Source organism: Aedes albopictus, chromosome 2, assembly GCF_035046485.1.
Source record: "Aedes albopictus strain Foshan chromosome 2, AalbF5, whole genome shotgun sequence".
Taxonomy (NCBI): Eukaryota; Metazoa; Arthropoda; class Insecta; order Diptera; family Culicidae; genus Aedes; species Aedes albopictus.
The window spans coordinates 317,135,235-317,154,905 of record NC_085137.1 but is presented as its reverse complement, the minus strand read 5'-3'; positions in this window follow the sequence as shown (position 1 = coordinate 317,154,905).

Genomic DNA, 19,671 nt, shown 5'->3' with positions numbered 1-19,671 from the left:
TAATATCGAAAAATGGCGATTTAGATGAAATTGAAAAACTGTGCAAAGTTTCAGATATTTTTGAAATGGTCGCTCAGGATCGACTGACATGACCCCGTGGAATTCCTCAGATGAGTATAGACTTTTATTTTCTTAGAAAAAAAAAATAGTTTTGCCTTAATTTTTTAAGAATTTGCAATGTATTTCTCATTTAGCTGAAATCATTGCTACTAAACAATCGATTGCTAATAGGACTACCCGTAAATTCTCTGATTTAGCATTTTTGTGGAGTCTTGGTTGGGAAGTTATCTAGCTAATCACAACATGAAATAGTTAAAAAATTGTTTATTTTATGATGCAATAGTCATTTATTGTGGTAGAAATCACTTATTTCAAATGAAATTGCCTGCCTTCAAGCGTTTAAGGGAAAATTTCAAAATTTAATTTTGCATTTAAAGTACCGTGATTTAGGGTAAAATTGATCAGTGGGGTGAAATTGATCGACGAGAGGGTCATTTCTATTTGTTAAAAATAACGCTTTAAAATTGAAACTATATATAAAAAAATGTCCATCATCTGACTTAAGAGTTATTGAATAATGAGTTTACATGTTTTACAGCCAATTAGTCACATATTTCTGTAAAAAATTCAATATTTTCCGAAACTGTGTGTGAGGTGAATTTCAAAAACACATTCAAACTTTTGTTACCGTAGCTGTATCGCACAAGTTATGAATATTCGAATGAATGTTTTAAGCTGCCAAGTATTCGTTAAATCCGATTTCGTCATCAAAAGTTCTATAAATATTAAAATTTATGCATAAAATTGTACTTTTTCGGAAGTTATACTTAATTAGTATGGAAATTGCATACTTTTAGACGTTTTTTAAGGATTTACTAAACTTTAAACTTAAATTATTAAAAATTTAGTAAACTTGTAAAAGTTTTACATCGCTTTTCGCATTCCAGGATGGATAATTCAGGTGAAAAAAAAAATATTTTCAGCACTTACAACAACATTTCACTGACTGATCAATTTCACCCCGAAACTAAACTTTCTGATTTTTTATTTTAAATGATATTTATTGCAATAAAATGATTTGCAGTCAAAGTTTCAACCTCGTTGAGTGATAAAAACCGTGGTGGTACTTGTTTTAAAGCATTGAGTTTGACGATATTGATAACCACTCAAAAATAAGACGCCAAGAACTTTGAAAAGTGATCAATTTCACCCGAAATCACGGTATTAAATTCACTAGTTGTAAGATTTTAAACGCGTTATTCAGTTTCAGAAGAGCAAAATTAAGCGGCGAAGGAAATTTTCCTTTCCAACCGATGCTTAATTGTATACCCAAGTAACATTTTAAGTTTTGTTCGGCTCTACAAGAGATCTTCATGACCAATTTTATAAAACTTGCAATAAAACTGAATCATACATCAAAACCTCTTGATAACCTCTTTAAGAGCATCTTCCGGCTAAGTGGACCACTCTCGGAGAGGTTTTGCAAACCGCATTAAGAGTAGCAATAAACCCGTTTTAAAACCTAGTTGAAATATTTCCCATTCTCGATTGTTGTTGTTTTTTTTATTTTCAACAAAAACTATGACAGCTCAAGATGCAGAGAAGCTTCTTCGATGGCACGTAAAGTTCAGGAGGATACATCATTCGTAAGTAGAAAGCGATTATTTCAAAGTAGTATTTTATTAGTTATTGTGCTGGTAGGCTTATACGCATTCGAATTTACCGTGAATATTGGGGTTGCAGAATCATAAAATTAATGCGCTTCAAAAATAGTGAATAAAATAAATCAATTTGTGAATTTAGTAAAACTATCCCGAATCACAAGAAAACTCAGCAGAGAGAGTTTATTTATGTGAGCATGTTATGAAAATGGTTGCAAACTACCAATTCATTGCTAATTTAAGCAAAATTAACTATTTTTCATTCACGTAAGCTAATTCTTCAACATGGCGACGACCATAATCAGCGAAAATTAAACGAAAGCAAGTTTACTTTTATGATGACCGCAATAAACCTAGCAGTGTCGTAGTTTCTGCTTTTCCACCAACAGATGTCGTTACTAATCGAACGGATCGCCATCTGTTGAGAGTTTTAACAGTTTTATTGCGGTAATAATGATTGCCAGATGGTTTACATATAGGAAAGTTTTGTTTACTCTAAAAATCTGTCTTTATGGATATCTTCAAGTATACTATAAAACATTTTATTAATGGTTTTCATAAAAGCAGTCATAAAGCTGTGAGTTTTAATTATTGCTGTAATAAAACATTAATAAAAATCAAACAAAACCAATCAGCGATGGAATTGTTACTTGGGTACTGATCAATTTCGCCCCAAAGTGACACTTACTTCCCATTTTTTGATTTTTGGAGTTATTTAACTTAAAGTTGAAATTTGTTGAACAAAAATCTGTCACATGGTTCCATGGAGATCCACTGGGTACTTGTTTTACAGAAATTCTTTTGGCAATATTGCAGGTTGAAGGAATGTGCAGGTTGAGGACAAAGGGTCGATTCTTCAACATCAGCATAATAAACGTGCACATCTCTCACATCGGAAGCACTGATGATGAAAAAGACGCATTTCACGCCCAGCTCAAGCGCGTGTACGACCGCTGCCCCAGGCCACGACGTCAAGATCATCATAGGAGATCTGAACGCTCAGGTAGGCCAGGAGGAGGAATTCAGACTGACGATTGGAAAGCTCAGCACCCACCAGCAAACGAACGAAAACGGCATACGACTCATTGATTTTGCCGCCTCCAAAAATATGACCATACGTAGCACCTTTTTCCAACACAGCCTCTCTTATCGTTACACTTGAACCACAGCAGGCGGAATCGCAAATCGACCAATTGACGGACGGCACTTCTCTGATATAATCTACGTCAGTATCTATCGCAGTGTTGGTAAAAACTCAAATTCTCAAAACTCATGGTTGAGTTGTTTCACGCGCGATTCTTGGCTCGCCAAACTCACCGCCGAAAAAATCATGCATGAGTTGACTCATGATTTCACACATTGCTTTATTTTTTGGTGCTCTTAATATTTATATCGATGTTTTTAGGATTATATGATAGAACAAAAGCAAATCTAGCGTACAACACCATTAAATGTCGTTCAAGTTGATTTGGATTCGTTTTACAAGCGAACGAGATTTCGGCGCTTGACTCGTGAGAGCGAGATTTTGCATGAAATTCTCGCGCGTGAGAACACGATTCAGAATCGCGTGCGAGTTTGCTCACGCAGGAGCGGTTCATGAGTGTGCTTTGAGTGTGAGTTTACCAACACTGATCTATCGTGGCGTTAACATTGACTCCGAATACAACCTGGTGATGGTCAAACTGCGCCCAAAATTTTCCGTCATCAACAATGTACGGTACCGGCGACCACCACGATACAACCTAGAACGACTGAAGCAACCAGATGTCGCCTCAGCGTATGCACAGAATCTCGAGGTAGTCTTGCCAAACGAAGGCGAGATCGATGTGGTGCCTCTAGAGAACTGCTGAACTACATAAATCGCAGTCATCAACAATGCAGCCGAGTACACCATCTGGAAAAGGAAAGGAGTTGACGAAACAAATAGTTCGACGAGGAGTGTAGATCGATTTTGGAGGAGAAGAACGCAGCACGGGCGGTAATGCTGCAGCAAGGAGCCCGGCAGAACGTGAAACAGTAAGAAGCGGAAACTGCAGACTATTTTCTTGTCTTCGTGCCGTGAGCCGAAATATGCAAGGATAAGGAAGGGGGCATCTTCGATGAGCGTCTGAATAGCGTGTATTTCGTAGGCATCCCAGACAACCAGTAATCGTATAAGATGTTGCATAAGATGATAAAGTTGAGGCCATATGCGTGCATGCCTCCATTTAGGCGTATGTAAAATGCACGTATATCGCTTCCACTTTAACATCTTATACGATCACTGGTTGACTGGGGGCCCTTCGGAGGTACAAAGGCGACAAGCAAAAAAGTTTTTCTTTGTTTTTGAACAGTGCTTGAGGAAATTGAAAAGTAAAGTTAATGTGTAGCAAGCAAAAATGTTTAAAATGTGAATATATTTTCTAAAAATTCTTGCGGGATTTCTGTAGTAGTTACACCCGATATTTCTCTCCGAGTTTCTCTCAGGGCTTCTCTCAGAAGATTTCTTCCGGTGTTGGTCCTGGTTTGCCTCTCAGTTTTTCTGAAGTATCCAGGGCTTTCTTTTTATTTTTTTATCAAATTCCTTCTGGATTTTTTACAGGGGCTATTTCTGATATTTCTCATGGAGTTCTTCCCGTGATTTCTTTCAAAACTTTTCCAGGCTTTCCTTCGTAGACTTATTGCAGTCATCCACCGAGATTTTTTTTCGCAGATTTTGTCGGGATTATTCAGATCAGAGCTCTTTTCGGAATCCCTACCAGAAATTGTCCCGAGATTCCGGATGCTTCTTTAGGGTTTCTTAGATGTTTCTCCCTGAGTTCCTGCAGCGATTTTTCAGGAGTTTTTATCCGAAATGGCTCCTGGGATAACCTTAGAAGCCCTTTTGTTAGAGATTCCCGGAGAGGGAATCTAGAAAAAATCCCCACAAAAGAAATCTCGAAAGCAACTTTGATAGAAATTCTGAGAAAATCTGGTACATAATAAAAAGTAGTAGTCCCAGAAAAACATTTTTTTTTCTATCTGTATTAACGAGATTTTTAGCCCTAGCTTAGCTAGTTCATCTCGGGACCCACGCTTTGCTTCCCTTCTGAAGGAAGAACTCACATTTTGTGAGTTTGTCAGGAGTGGGATTCGATCCCAGGTGCTCGCCGTGATAGTCAAGTGTTCTAACCATCACGCCAGGTCCGCTCCACAAGCAAAAAAACATATATAGGAAATTCAAGGTGGGCTGCAAATACCTCAGAGAGAAATCCTGGGAGGAACCACGGGTAAAATCTCGCGAGGAAATCCAAAAATCTCGCAAAAATTTCAAGATACACTGCTTGAAATCTATCGTGGAGAACCACTAAGAGAAACTTCTTAAAGAACTTTGGAACAGTCTCCGGGAGGAATCCAACAAGAAAATCTGGAAACATATCGGTAAAATCTCTAGAAAGAATCCCGGTAGGCACTTCAGCAGAGGCCCTGTGAAAAATTCCTGGAGAAATTCTGGGATGAAGTATGGCAGAACAATTCTCCGAAACTCCCAAAAGAACTCCGAAAAAATCTCGAAAGGAACTATTTATAGGAACAATTCATAGGAAGCACTTATTAAAAAAAAAGAAAAAAAAAACTCCGGCAAACCTTCAGGAAAAAAAAACATACCTTAAATAAATAAATGCATGGAAGAATTATTATTACTATTATTATTATTATTTATTTTTACCTACAAATTTGAAAAAAAAAGCATAGAAGAACTCGCAGAAAGAATTATGTGAAAAACTGCGAAATCATTTTATGGAGAAATTCTGGTAGAAATCCAAGAAAGATTCATGGGTAGAATTTTGAAATTTCAACATTAAATACTACACCACCAGCACAGAGTAGATACCCAAGATCAGTTGAGTTCCTGGAGTTGACATCCATAATCATTTATTTTTTGAGCATTTTCCCTTATTTTTTAATATCTCTGTATAATTTTTAAAAAGTTTATAAATTTTATTATAATTGGTCTGTTTTTTGAATTACAGTGGGGACCCGATTTTTTCAGCCCCCGATTTTGTCTACCCCCGATTTTGTCAGCTTTTTGACCCGATTTTGTCAGCCTTTTTTGAAGTAAAAAATAAATTTGTATTTTATTCAGAATTTCCATTTTACAATCATTATTAATGCAGTTGATGTCTTTAGGCGTCACAGAAAAATTACGCAATGGACAAAACTCGTGTAACTTTTGAAAATGGCCAAATTTTTTTTTTTTTGCAAACTAACACATTGAGGCAATTTTAGGACCCAACCCTCGCCAATGTTTTAAACCAATATTTTTTTTATGTCTTTATTTATGAGATTTTCAGCCCGAGGCTGGTTCATCTCAGAAAAAAAACAATATTGTTTTGTTTTAAATTGCCAAAAGATTCCAGCTCTCTCTCTTCTTGGCGTAACGATCCAACTGGGACACAGCCTGCTCTTCAGCTTAGTATTTTATGAGAACTTTTACAATTTTTAACTGAGATCCCCCACAGCCAATGTTTATTTTGCATTTGTACATAAATCGTGTGGTAGTCATGAAGATATACAAGGTAGTTAAGGAAATGTCTATTATGAAATGGATTCTGAGCTAACCGGCAATCAAACTCGTCACCCTCAGCATGGTTTTGCTGATTGCACGTAGGGATGTAGTACCGGTAATACCGGAACCGAAATACCGGTACTACCGGCCAATTTTGGGTACCGAAAATACCGGTACTGGGCCACCTCCAGTACCGGTACTTTCGGTACTGGAGAACTGATCCATTTTGCTGTGAAGTAAACAAGTTATCTCGGTCATATGTGTGACTAACATTTCAAGACAATTGCAAGTTTTAAAATCTTCAACAATATTCTCTATATAACTAAAGTAAATGGGTATTACACATACAACTACTGTCGTGGTAAACATGGGAAACCTCAAGTTTAAGGTTTTGAAGCAAAATAGATCATCAGTTACCTTCTTTTTAGGCTGAGAGGGCATCATATGGGTCTATTGGAAGAATGTGAACTAAATTTCATATTACAAAAGATTTTTCTCATTATACTGTTGAAATGCCATATTAGCAAGCGGAAACAAATTCAATACTGACAGTATGAACACTAGCATGCTTCTTGGCTCGATGATGGTTCTTATAAATTTGTGGCTTGTGAACGTTGAGCCCTTATCTTTCGGTTCTGTGCGTACGTAGTAGTACAGAAGGCCGAAGGCCTACGTAGAAGCTTGGCATGTTCAGCCAGAACCGATTCCGCTCCCGTTACCATACCGTTATCATTGCTTTTGGGGGTTTAACGAATATCTACCAGTACCGGTATTTTACCGGTACTACCGGTACTGGATGCTATAGTACCGAAATACCGGTACTCGCCAAAAGTGGTCGGTACTGCGACCCCTAATTGCACGTGCACTTACCACTAATGCGCTTAAAGACTATTCTTTTTAATTTTCTCTGGAACAAGGCATTTTATGAGACGTTTCAAATCAGCTGTTTTTTGAATGTTTACCAGTTTTGAAGTCCAACCGCTGGGCCCATTTATTTACGTTTTCGCTAGCATAACATGTGATATAGGCCCATCCAACAAACGGGGTTTATTTAGCTGCAAAAATGCGTCAATCCGTCCACTATAATCAATACCCGTAGACCGCGGGGATGTTTTTTCATCTGCTAGTGACTTGATGCAGCTCGGGAGATTGATACATGCCACATTAGAAACCGAAACATCTCTGCCAGCTAAAATCTGATTGGCGCTCACCAAATGCTATGCTACTTTTCGCGAAAACAAAAAAACATCAAATGTAAACAATAACAATGAGCGGCCCACCGGTAGAACGTCTCGTAAAATAGCTTACAGAGCAAACAATAAACGCTGCCTGTTGTTGTGCACATGGCTCATTTTTCATGTAATCTCTGACCAGTAACAGATAGAGCAGACTCCTTTCTATCTGATAACGGGATTAGTTTGCATAAATAAATTGTGATACGCCTAGACGGGGTGGAAGAAGTTGAGATATGTAATGGCTGTTCCGCTCTATCCTACATGTTGGTCTAGATTTATTATGAGATTTGCATTGTAGATTTCCTGCTTGGATTGCTTAAAAAATTGCTGTGGGAATTGTATTCATTAGAAACCCTTACGGAACTCGAGATGGGATTCCCCCAAAAATTCTTGCTGCGATTCCTTCAAGAACTTTTGCGTAGTTTCTTGTGAGAATTTTTGCTGGTATTTCACAAAGAATTCCGCCGGAAATTTTTGAAGGAATTCTTCCGGGAATATTATAACGATTCATTAAAGTTTGTCTCTTTAATATTTTCTCAGGCATTCATCCTGTGATTTCCCCAGAAGCTTTTCTTGAGACTTGTTCTGAAACTCCTGCTAGGGTTCCTCCAAAAGTTTTGCTGATTTTCTGACAGCATTTTTTCTCAAAAATTTTCTACATGAACTCCTACAGCGATCTATCCAGGGGTTTCTCCAAGGATTTCTCCAATAATTCCTCCTACAATTGCTCCGTGGATTTATCCCAACCCCCCCGTAACTTGACAGATGAGCTCAGTTTCGCGTACCTACTTGCAAATCGCAGATGTCGCTACTGTTCGTAAACAACGGGTCCATCCTCCACTGACGCAACAATTTTTGTCCATGCGAAAACATCTTTTTGTTTCGTGGTGAGTGGAAGCCTACAAGAAGCTAGCGTTTCGTGTCAAAAGGACGTATTCAACAGAAGCGCAAAAACTAATGTTCATTAAATTGAAATTATTATGGTTTTTCTTTTTATTTGTTGTAAGAAATGTAATACAAGCACATGTTTAAACGGTCTTCCATATTAATTGGTGACTGCGCATGCTAGACTAAGCCGAAGATCAAACTTGAAAAAAAAATATCTGCAGATGGTTATTTTTAACTTCCATTATAGCTTTGCCACCAAATATGTAGCTGAAAAATGTTAGCATAAGTAACCTAAGTTATAACTTTCTGGTGCTTAATAATCGCACTAGAAGAAAACACGAGTTTCATATTAATTTTATGAAAGCCGACTATTTTGCCTTCACCCGTTTTATAGATATAATTTTCGCTTTTAGTAAACAAATTCATCCTGCCGCACTTAATTTGCATTTATCTACCACAAAAAAGCGGAAACAACAAATTAAGGTTTCTGTTTAATGTTTTAATATTTTTTTGAGCGGTTTGTTATTGTCGGTTTTCGTCCTTTTCAAAAGTAGCGCTAGTCGCTTTGAATCTGACAGTACCACCCGGACCAAAATTTTTAGGTACGCTGACGTTGTTCGGCAGCTGTCAAGAAGCTCCCGGGTTGATTTCTCCATACATATCTGTTTGGATAGTCCTGGAACCAAGGATGGGAACACTCACTTGCAAAGAGTTACACTCACTTGCTATTTCCTCAGCTCAGAAGCGCGCAATCAAAAAACAATGTATGGACGACTTTTTCCTTGTGGTTTTATCCGAAAGTTTGCCGAATAGAGTAGGGGTCGCACACGCAAACCAAGTCGTGACAGAGCTGCTGTAGCGTATTGCATCTGAAGCGGCGACTAGCGTTTCGGCGACGTGTTGCGTTCAACGCGACGACTCGATCTGCGGCGTCCAATCGTCGGTGCTACGCAACCGACCAATCATCAGAGTAACCGTAGATGAAAATTACTTTGTAATAATTAGTTTAAGTTCCGATTCCAATAAAGATTGACCATATCTAACAGTTCTGGCGACGACCGAGAAAGGAAATTGAAGTTCCGGAAAAATGAATTTCGTCAAGCCACCAAAATTCAACGTTGGAGATTCGTGGCCGCTTTATGAAGAACGCCTGAAGCGATTTTTTGTGGCGTATGGAATCGAAGAAGCGGAAGACGTACGGCGAGCTGCTTTCCTGTTGACGGCGGTTTCCATGGAAGTCTATCAAATCGTGAAAAATTTGTGCTTTCCGAAGCTTCCTGAAGAAAAGAAGTTTTCCGAGGTCTGCGACTTGCTGAAGCAGCGGTTTACCCCGACGCTGGTTGTGTTCCGAGAGCGAGCACGGTTTTTCGAAGCCCGGCAAGGTGATGCGGAATCGATAATGGAATGGTCCACGAGGTTGAAGAAGCTAGCAGCCAATTGCGATTTTGGAGAAGATCTGGACGTGTTCATCAAGAACTTGTTCGTGGTTGGACTGCGTCGTTGTTGTGCTGCCACCACGTCGAGTAGTTGTAGCGTATTGCATCTGAAGCGGCGACTAGCGTTTCGGCGACGTGTTGCGTTCAACGCGACGACTCGATCTGCGGCGTCCAATCGTCGGTGCTACGCAACCGACCAATCATCAGAGTAACCGTAGATGAAAATTACTTTGTAATAATTAGTTTAAATTCCGATTCCAATAAAGATTGACCATATCTAACAGCTGCGAAGGCAACTCTCCACAAGGTGAATGTAAATTACACTCACCTCGTAAAAGAGTCGCTTTCACAGCTCTGTTACGACTTTGGTATGCGTGTTCGACCCCTACTCTAATCGGCAAACTTTTAGATAAAACCACAAGGCAAAAGTTGTCCATAAAGGGTGATACGGTCAAAATTTGGTCACACAATTTGTTTCATAACTTGAGACTGCGTACACCAAAACAGCTGATTTTTGGACCAGTATTGGTACATTATATGTAGCTTATACCATAAAATTTTCATCAAAATCGGTTCAGTATTTGCGGAGATATTCAGGCTTATTCTGCGCGGCGTGTGAGGTGAGACGAGTCGAATGAGGTGACATAAGTCGACTCGCCCCATTTGATTTACATTAGTCGTCTCACGTCACGTGAGACGAAACTGTCCGTCTCACCTCACACGCCGCGCAGAATAAGCCTGATTGTGAATCCTGAAAACTGCAATTTTAAAATTTTGTACAAAGAGGATTAAAAAATAAGAACACATTTTTACTCTTTTTTTTTATAGAGCCAGAAATACTGAACCAATTTCAATGAAAATTTTTTTGTGTGTAAAGTATACATATCAAAATGTTGTGTAAAAATTTTATTCAATTTGATCCAGCCGTTACAAAGTTATATTTGTTTAGGTGGTCAAATTTTGGCAAATTTTGTCAAGTCAAGTCAAATTTTGGTCACACAATTTTTTTCATAACTTTAGATTGCGTACACCAAAACAGCTGATTTTTGGATCAGTAATGGTACATTATATGTAGCTGGTACCATAAAATTTTCAAGAACCTTTTCAGATATTTCCCTAAAATTTAATCGTCCATTCTTCCTATGATACCCCCAGGTTGACGAACTCCTGTTGAGATTCCTTCAGAAATTCTTGCTGGTATTCCTGTAGGACTTTATCCAGTAATTTCTACAGGAACTCCTGTAGTGATGTATTCAGAGAATTCTGCAGATACTTCTGTAATAAATCCTATATGAATTACTGCGTACTTTAGAATAAATCTACGGATGGCTCAAATTTCCCAAATGGAAGAGAACGTGCCCCTGGAGCCAACCTACTGATGAATAAATCTAGCGATTTTCCTAGTGATTTTTGCAAGAATTCCTCTTAGGATTTCTTCAGGGATCCTTCTAAGAATTTCGTAACATGTTCCTCTATTAATGCCTTCAGTAATTACTCATACAAGAATTCCTCTAGAGATTTCAATATGATTCCTCTGTTAGATTTCTCAATTGTCATCTTCTATGGATTTCCCGGGGGTCCCGCTTCAGATTTTTCTAGGGTTACCTCTTGATATTTCTTTACGAAAATCCCTTGGTATTGCTTCTGAAATTCCTTTAGAAAATTTTGTAGGAAACTCTTCTGGAATTCATGCTAGAATTTAACAATTCATTTCTGCTATGGTTTCTCCTTAAACTTTTCCAGATATTTCCCCAGTATTTTTTTCCAGGAATTACTCCATGGATTTCTCAAGGAGATTTCTTCAAAGATTACAATAGGGATTCTTTCAATGACTTTTCAGAAAATGCTAAAGAAATGCCTCTAGAGATTTCTACGGAGATTGCAGTAACGATTCTTTCAGAAATTACTTAAGGGTTTTATCCGGAGCCAAAGGTTTTTGCAAAAACTACTTATGGGATCCCTTCGGGAATGTCTTGAGGGTTATGTTCCGTATATCCTCGGGTAGTTTCTCTAAAAATTTCCTCGAACATTTCTTCAAAGATTTCTCAAGAGATTCTTTAGAAATAAGGCTCTGGAAATAAAGTAGAAAGGCAGCGGAAACGTAGCCAATGGATCATTGTTGCCAACTTTTTCGCTACTCACCGCATCAAAACAAAAGCGCCACCGTATATGGACTGTAACACAGTGACAGCAGTTGAGTTACGTCAAACACACAAGGCCACGGTGGCGCTATCTGTTCTTTTAATAGCGGCCGTTTTAGTTATTTTAGTGATCCATTCGGACAGTATGAGTGTCTACACGTGTCAATCAGATGTTGATTCATTTTCATTCGTTGACAGCTAAAGTTAGATGTAATAATTTAAACTGCGCTAACCAGTAACAACCGTCTTCTGTAGACCACAATTGCTAAGCTAGGAGAAGACTGTGTTCCAGTAGGGATTGTATGACAAGAAAAAAAAGAAATAAAAGATTTAATAGTTCTGCTGTAAAAAGCACTGAATGTTAACTTTGCCAAATACCATTTTTTTCTGTACTCTTAACACCCTTTCGATTTTTTTTACCACAAAAGGTTCATTCAAATATTACGTAACGCAAAATTTGGCAATTTTAGACCCTATCCGCTATTCCTCCACCGCGTACACTGAAATTAATTTTGTTGTTGTTTCCACCGAATCCATGGTAAAATTAAGAACTGTACCAACAATTTTCAACCGAATGCAAAATTCTGTTAATTGTACTGAAACATTGTCAATATTACCATGCGTAAAGTACCATTGACTAAAAACATTCTTGATGTTACTATTTTGACATTGTATTTTTGACCATGTTTATCTAAGACGCGCAACATTCAAGTCTACATGGTCGAAATTACAATGCCCAAATAGTAGAACCAAGAATGTTTTTAGTCAACAGTAATACACGCATGGTAATATTGGCAATGTTTCAGTACAATTAACAGAATTTTGCATTCGGTTGAAAATTGTTGGTACAGTTCTTAATACTACCATGGATTCGGTGGAAACGACAACAAAATTTATTTCAGTGTAACTATTTTTGAAAGAGAAATTTTAAAATTTTGTATGAAGCGTAACAAGGCGCTGAAATCCCCCCCCCCTCATTGGCGTTACGTAATATTTGAACGAACCCAAAACAGACCCTCCACACCTATCTCCGTCTCTGACGTGCTCAGAATTATTTTTCATGAATAAAAAAATGATTTTAAAAAATGTCCCGATTTTGTCAGGTACCCGATTTTGTCAGCCCAAAATGCTACCATCTTCCTTCCGGTCAGGCTAAGGCCGGGGTGGCCTCTGCTGTACATAGTAACCGCCTCCATTCCACTCGGTCCATGGCTATTTGCCTCCAGTTCCGCACTCTGCGTAGGGTCCGCAGATCGTCCTCCACTTGGTCGACCCACCTAGCTCGCTGCGCACCACGTCTTCTTGTACCGGTCGGATGACTCTCGAGAACCATTTTAGTCGGGTTGCTATCCGACATCCTGATGACGTGACCCGCCCACCGTAGCCTCCCGATTTTCGCGGTATGGACGATGGTTGGTTCTCTCAGCAGCTGATGCAGCTCGTGGTTCATTCGCCTTCTCCAAGTCCCGTCTTCCATCTGCACTCCGCCGTAGATGGTACGCAACACCTTCCGTTCGAAAACTCCAAGGGCGCGTTGGTCCTCTGCACGTAGGGTCCATGTTTCGTGCCCATAGAGGACGACCGGTCTAATCAACGTTTTGTAGATGGTTAACTTCGTGTTACGGCGAACTTTATTCGATCGTAGAGTTCTGCGGAGTCCAAAGTAGGCACGATTTCCTGCCACAATGCGCCTCTGAATTTCTCTGCTGGTGTCGTTGTCGTCGGTCACCAGTGAGCCCAAGTACACGAATTCTTCAACCGCCTCGATTTCATCACCGTCGATATAAATTCGGGGTGGCGGGCGCGGTGATTCCTCCCTGGAGCCCTTTGCCATCATGTACTTTGTCTTCGACACATTAATGACTAATCCGATTCGCCTGGCTTCACTCTTAAGTCGGAGGATGTACGTTTCCGCCATCGTCTCAAATTTACGAGCAATAATATCAATATCATCGGCGAAACCAAGCAGCTGAACGGATTTCGTGAGAATCGTCCCACTCGTGTTTATCCCCGCTCTTCTTATTACACCCTCCAAAGCAATGTTGAACAGCAAGCACGAAAGACCATCACCTTGCCGTAACCCTCTGCGAGATTCGAAGGGACTCGAGAGTGTCCCTGATACTCGAACTACGCACATCACGCGATCCATCGTCGCCTTGATCAAACGTATCAGTTTATCCGGGAATCCGTATTCGTGCATAATCTGCCATAGCTGTTCTCGATCGATTGTATCATACGCCGATTTGAAATCGATGAACAAGTGATGTGTGGGCACGTTGTATTCGCGGCATTTCTGCAACACCTGGCGGATGGCGAACATCTGGTCCGTTGTAGCGCGTTCACCCATAAATCCAGCCTGATATTGCCCCACGAACTCTCTTGCAATCGGTGATAGACGGCGGCATAAAATTTGAGAGAGTATCTTGTAGGCAGCGCTCAGTAGTGTGATCGCGCGGTAGTTCCCGCAATCCAACTTGTCGCCCTTTTTGTAGATGGGACACACGATACCTTCCATCCATTCCTCCGGTAATACTTCCTCCTCCCAAATCTTGGTAATGACCCAGTGTAGTGCTCTCACCAGTGCTTCTCCACCGTATTTTAGAAGCTCGCTTGGTAGTTGATCTGCTCCAGCGGCTTTGTTGTTTTTCAACCGGCCAACCTCCTCCTCAATCTCTTGAAGGTCAGGGGCCGGAAGTCTTTCGTCCTGTGCACATACTCCTAGATCTGTTACCACGCCACCTTCGGTACTTGCAACGTCGCCATTGAGGTGCTCATCGTAATGCTGCCGCCACCTCTCGACCACCTCACGCTCGCTCGTGAGAATATTCCCGTGATTATCTCGGCACATGTCGGCTTGTGGCACAAAGCCTCTGCGCGGGCGGTTCAGCTTCTCGTAGAACTTTCGTGTGTCCTTAGCGCGGTACAGCTCTTCCATCGCTTCGCGATCTCGTTCTTCCTGCTGGCGCTTCTTCATCCGGAAGACTGAGTTCTGCCTGTTCCGCGCCTGTTTGTAACGTGCCTCATTCGCTCTCGTACGGTGTTGCAGCATTCTCGCCCATGCTGCATTCTTCTCGTTTTTCAACTGTTCACATTCGCCGTCGTACCAGTCGTTTCTGTGATTCGGAGTCGCGAAGCCTAGTGCTGTAGCCGAGGTATTACCTATGGCGGATCGGAAAAAAAAAAAAAAATGCTACCAGGGGCTGACAAAATCGGGTCCTTACTGTATTAGCTTTCGAGATACCATCCTGGAAAAACCTGGAAAACTCAGGGAATTTTATTTGGTCTTATGAGTAGGCAGACACCCTGTATGGTAAAGATATCGAGCTTTCCTTAAATGCCTTTATTACCAACTGCAAACTCTATGCTGAACCTGTGACACGGGAGCCAGAGCAACAGCAGGCAATTATGAGCAGTCTCTTTTTTATTTGCATGACTTTATCGACTCAGACGGCCGCACAGAAGCTTTATTACGGCTTAAATGCTGTATGCGTGGTGCAGCATTTAAGGCGCAAGATGTCGGAGTAGTCGAAATGCTGAATAGGCATGGCTCACGGTGTAGATCATTCCATGTCAAGTGCATTTGAAGTGGTTGAAGCACGTGTAACCGTTAAGATCGTGTGAGGTTAAAATTGTTGGAGAACTTAAATTTCTCGAGAGATACATAAGTATACCGCATTTAGTTCACTACTGGACTGTCACATTAGTTTTCACAAGTGCGAAATCGTGAATAAAAGTGCGCGATCGCATCAAATAAACTCCGTGTCTTCACGAGTATAGAATTAGCTTAAGTTAATATAAATAAATAAAAAAAAACTCGGTATCTTCAGAGCATTCATTCAGCATAGTTCAAAGAAATAGTGCGCTGAAGACATCGACTTGGTTTGATGTAATCGCGCACTTTTATCTACGTTTTTGCGCAGTCCAGTGGTGATCTAAATGCACAATACTTATTGAACAAACAAAAACCCATTCTTGTTTCATGAAAAAAATCCCCCTTGAACCTTGCTTCAGCCCCCCTGAAACTTTGTTAAAGCCTACTTAGATGTAGTCTTGTTCAGCTTGAAATCCATTTTACGAATAAAACTGAATTGTGTTCCGTAATAAAACCATTACCTATAGTTCGTTGGCTTCTATAGCGGTGTTGAGATAATTCTATATTCTGAATCTGCATACCAAACTGAGCCGAAATCCAAATTTTCATGAATTTTGATGCCCGGAAATCCATTTAAAAATCAATTTGAAGTTTGTGTGTGAACGATTTCAAAAATCACCCCTCGTCAAAAGCTAATTTGAAAAAATCTCAATGATATTGATTTTAGATGTCAACATAACGTTCTAAAAATCTGAAAATAATCATAGTGGCTCAGAATAAGGTGCTCTTTCGTTTAAAAAATAAAAAAAAATCATTGAAATATTTTAAATTAATTTCTAATTTCAGTTGTTATTTCTTTTTGCTCGAATATAAAGTAATGTAAGCAATGTATGTATGTTATATGCAAAATATACAGTTCCAATAGCGTAGTAATCATTGGGTAGTAAATTATCTGTTTGTCTGTGGTTATGAGCAAAACTGTAAAACTGAAACATGAAGGGGAATCCCAGCAGATTTTCCCCCGAATCTTTACCAGAGCACAAGCTAATCTCCTCAGTCATTAAAATTACGTACCTACAGTCGGAAGGATGAAAGTTCTGTTGCCGATTCTGATCTTCGTGAGCGTAGTAATCGTGATGAGTGAATATTATATTCCTGAATTTAAGGTGGGTCTAAAGAAAAGGTTTTGTATAGTCCTTTGTTGTACTGATAAATTATTCAACATCTACAGGCAAACTGGTTCAAGGCACGAGAAGTTTGCCATTCATTGGATATGACTTTCGTGTCAATTACTACCCAGAAAGAACATGATGAACTAATAGATTTCGTGAAAAAATGGGACAATTATTTGAATAAGCTAAGACTCTGGATCGGTGGAAGTGATCTAGCGCAGAATGGGACCTACTCTTGGGCTTCTACCGGACGGCTGTTTACGTTTAATCAGTGGGACTTGGGTCAACCAAACCGTGCGAACTCAACAGACAAATGTGTCGAAATGATTTACTGGCCCTCGCTGTACTGGCAATGGACCTGGAAGAATAGCGACTGCGTTAGTCATACGTTCTATTTTGTTTGTAAAAAAACGATTTTAGCTGTATCGAACAATTTCGATAACTGTGATTTTTTTTATTCTTTAGATAAGTTAACGTGTATCATTTCCGAAACTCGTTTGAATGCCTAGTGTGTTCTTTGTATGACAATGCCATAGTGCTGCGCATACCAGCGCAGGTCAAATTTAAACTTTGTTTTGATAGTATAAACTGTTTCTTACAGCCCGACTGTTATACCCGAGCAGAGGAAAAAAGCTCAATAATAGCATATTTTGATATGGAGAACAAAAAGTCATATTTGTTTGTTTGAGATAAGAGGTAAAAGTACTGAAAATAATATCTCAATTTTACTCCTGGAACATCATCGTCATAGCACATATAGCTCTTGGTAAGAACTAACCAATAGCAGTGAGTTATTTGATTGATCTTCAAATATCATCACAGAAAAAAATATTCATGTAAAATTCAGCGAGAAATCATGCACATAAAGGGAATGTTAGAGTTAGTGCATATTTACATGAGATATCATGTAAAATTACGTTACAATCGTGTAAATTTCCGCTAATAGTCACGTAACCGGTTGGAGTCCATGATGATTTACGCGATGGTTGGCGGAAATTTACACGATGGTAATGTAATTTTACATTATATCTCATGTAAAAATGCACTAACTCTAGCATTCCCTTTATGTGCATGATTTCTCGCTGAATTTTAATTACATATTTTTTTCTGTGATATTTTGCTATTGGTTAGATGGTTCAAGAACAAATTTTTGCTATTATTTTCAGTACCTTTATCTCAAACAAACCAATATCACATTTTGATCGTCAGTACTTGAACTCTGCCCGGGTATGTATAGCCTAAAATAATTGATCACGATCAGTAATTTAGATCAATTGGCTTCTATAACGGTGTTGAGATAATTCGATATTCTGAATCTGCATGCAACTAAGCCGAAATCCAAATTTTCATGAATTTTGAAGTCCAGGAACCTATTTAACCCTCGAGCGATCGCGCTGTTGTATTTTGTACAACACGTTGAAAAAATCTCGCTTTTTGTACTCAGCATTAGCGTGGTGCTGACGCAGGTAGTCAACCGCGCGAGTAACGGAAGGTTAAAAATCAATTTGAAGTTTGTATGGGAGCGGTTTGTCGAATCACCCCTCGTCGCAGTTTGTACTGGGCGGAGCTGTCAAACAGTTGCCCAGCTGTCAAAAGGTGATTTTAAAAAATCTCTTTAAAATTGATTTTAGGTACCAAAACAGAGTTCTAAAAATCTGAAAGAAATCATAGTGACTCAGAAAAAAGTGCTTATTCGTATAAAACCAAAAAATCAACACATTTTTCAAAATTTAAAAACCCAATAGCTGTAGCATGGAGGTGAAATAATTGAACCACAGATACACAGACATATCATATGGAATGAAGTGCGATTAAAATCATTGTCACAAAAGTATAATCATTCTATGCTCATTACGTTCCGCAAACCCACTGAGTAAATGGCGGTAGTGAGCAAACGCCAAACAGCAGCAAAAACGATGCGAGCGTCATGAGCGAAAGATTTGCGAACTACAGAATATTTGAATAGGCCGTTAAAAAGGGAAACGATGGGAAGTGGATAGAGTGAGACGTCTGTTTGTCTGTGATTGAGCGATTTCATTTCCCGTATTTGGTCACCAAATTTGTGAGCTATTAGGTAACTAGAATAGTACAATCAACTATTAAATACCATTTTTATAGCTTTGTAGCTGATCGTAGGATAGTTATTTATGTGACGAGTTGCAAAAAGTTAATTTTTTCAGCACGAGTCGTACATTTATCCAACGAGGCTTGCCCCTGTATATCTAGTCTAGTCTAGTCTAGTCTACACATACACAGCCATTCATTCAAAGAATCCTGGAAAATGATAGAATCGACTACTTCTTGTCATTATCAGTACTTGCAACGCATTATAAATGCATTACAAGTATTGAAGCGGCCAGGCCTACTGTGCAGCGTCATTGAATACAATTGAACTAAACCATAGAACGGCGACATCTCGTCAGCCGTTCCGTATAGTATGCGGTATGAAAGTGATGTATAAACGTTGGGTTTGACTTTGCTAAGAAGGCTAATGTCACTCCGTCGAAGCTCTTTCTCCTGGGATGGGACATAGGCATTTATTCCTCATGACCTAGCTCGAAAGCTTAGGCTTAAGCGCCATTACTCGCTCTCTGAAACGAGAAGAAGTTCTGATCCCACACCCTTCACGCATACATGCTAAATGGTTATTATTAGATAAATATATGCAACAATAAATAGGAACATTCTCACCAGGTCTCCGTTATTAAGGATTCCAATACCACTGTGATTAGAACCATCTCTGACCAGAAACATACGGGAACGGTTTATGCTTGCTTAAAGTTTCAATCAACGACGAAGGCCACTGGTATAGCTACTTCTGTTTCTTCCTTTTCCACCCGTTTCTCATCACACTCACTCCATAAACCGATTTATCTGATTCCGCGATACTGTTTCCAACTTTGAACGCCGCCCAATTGTTGAAAAACAAACATTAATCACTAGCAGAATAACAATTGCAGCAAACACTTGTAACTAGTGGGCGATCCCTGCCCAGCACTGGTGAGACCCCCCTCCTTCAAC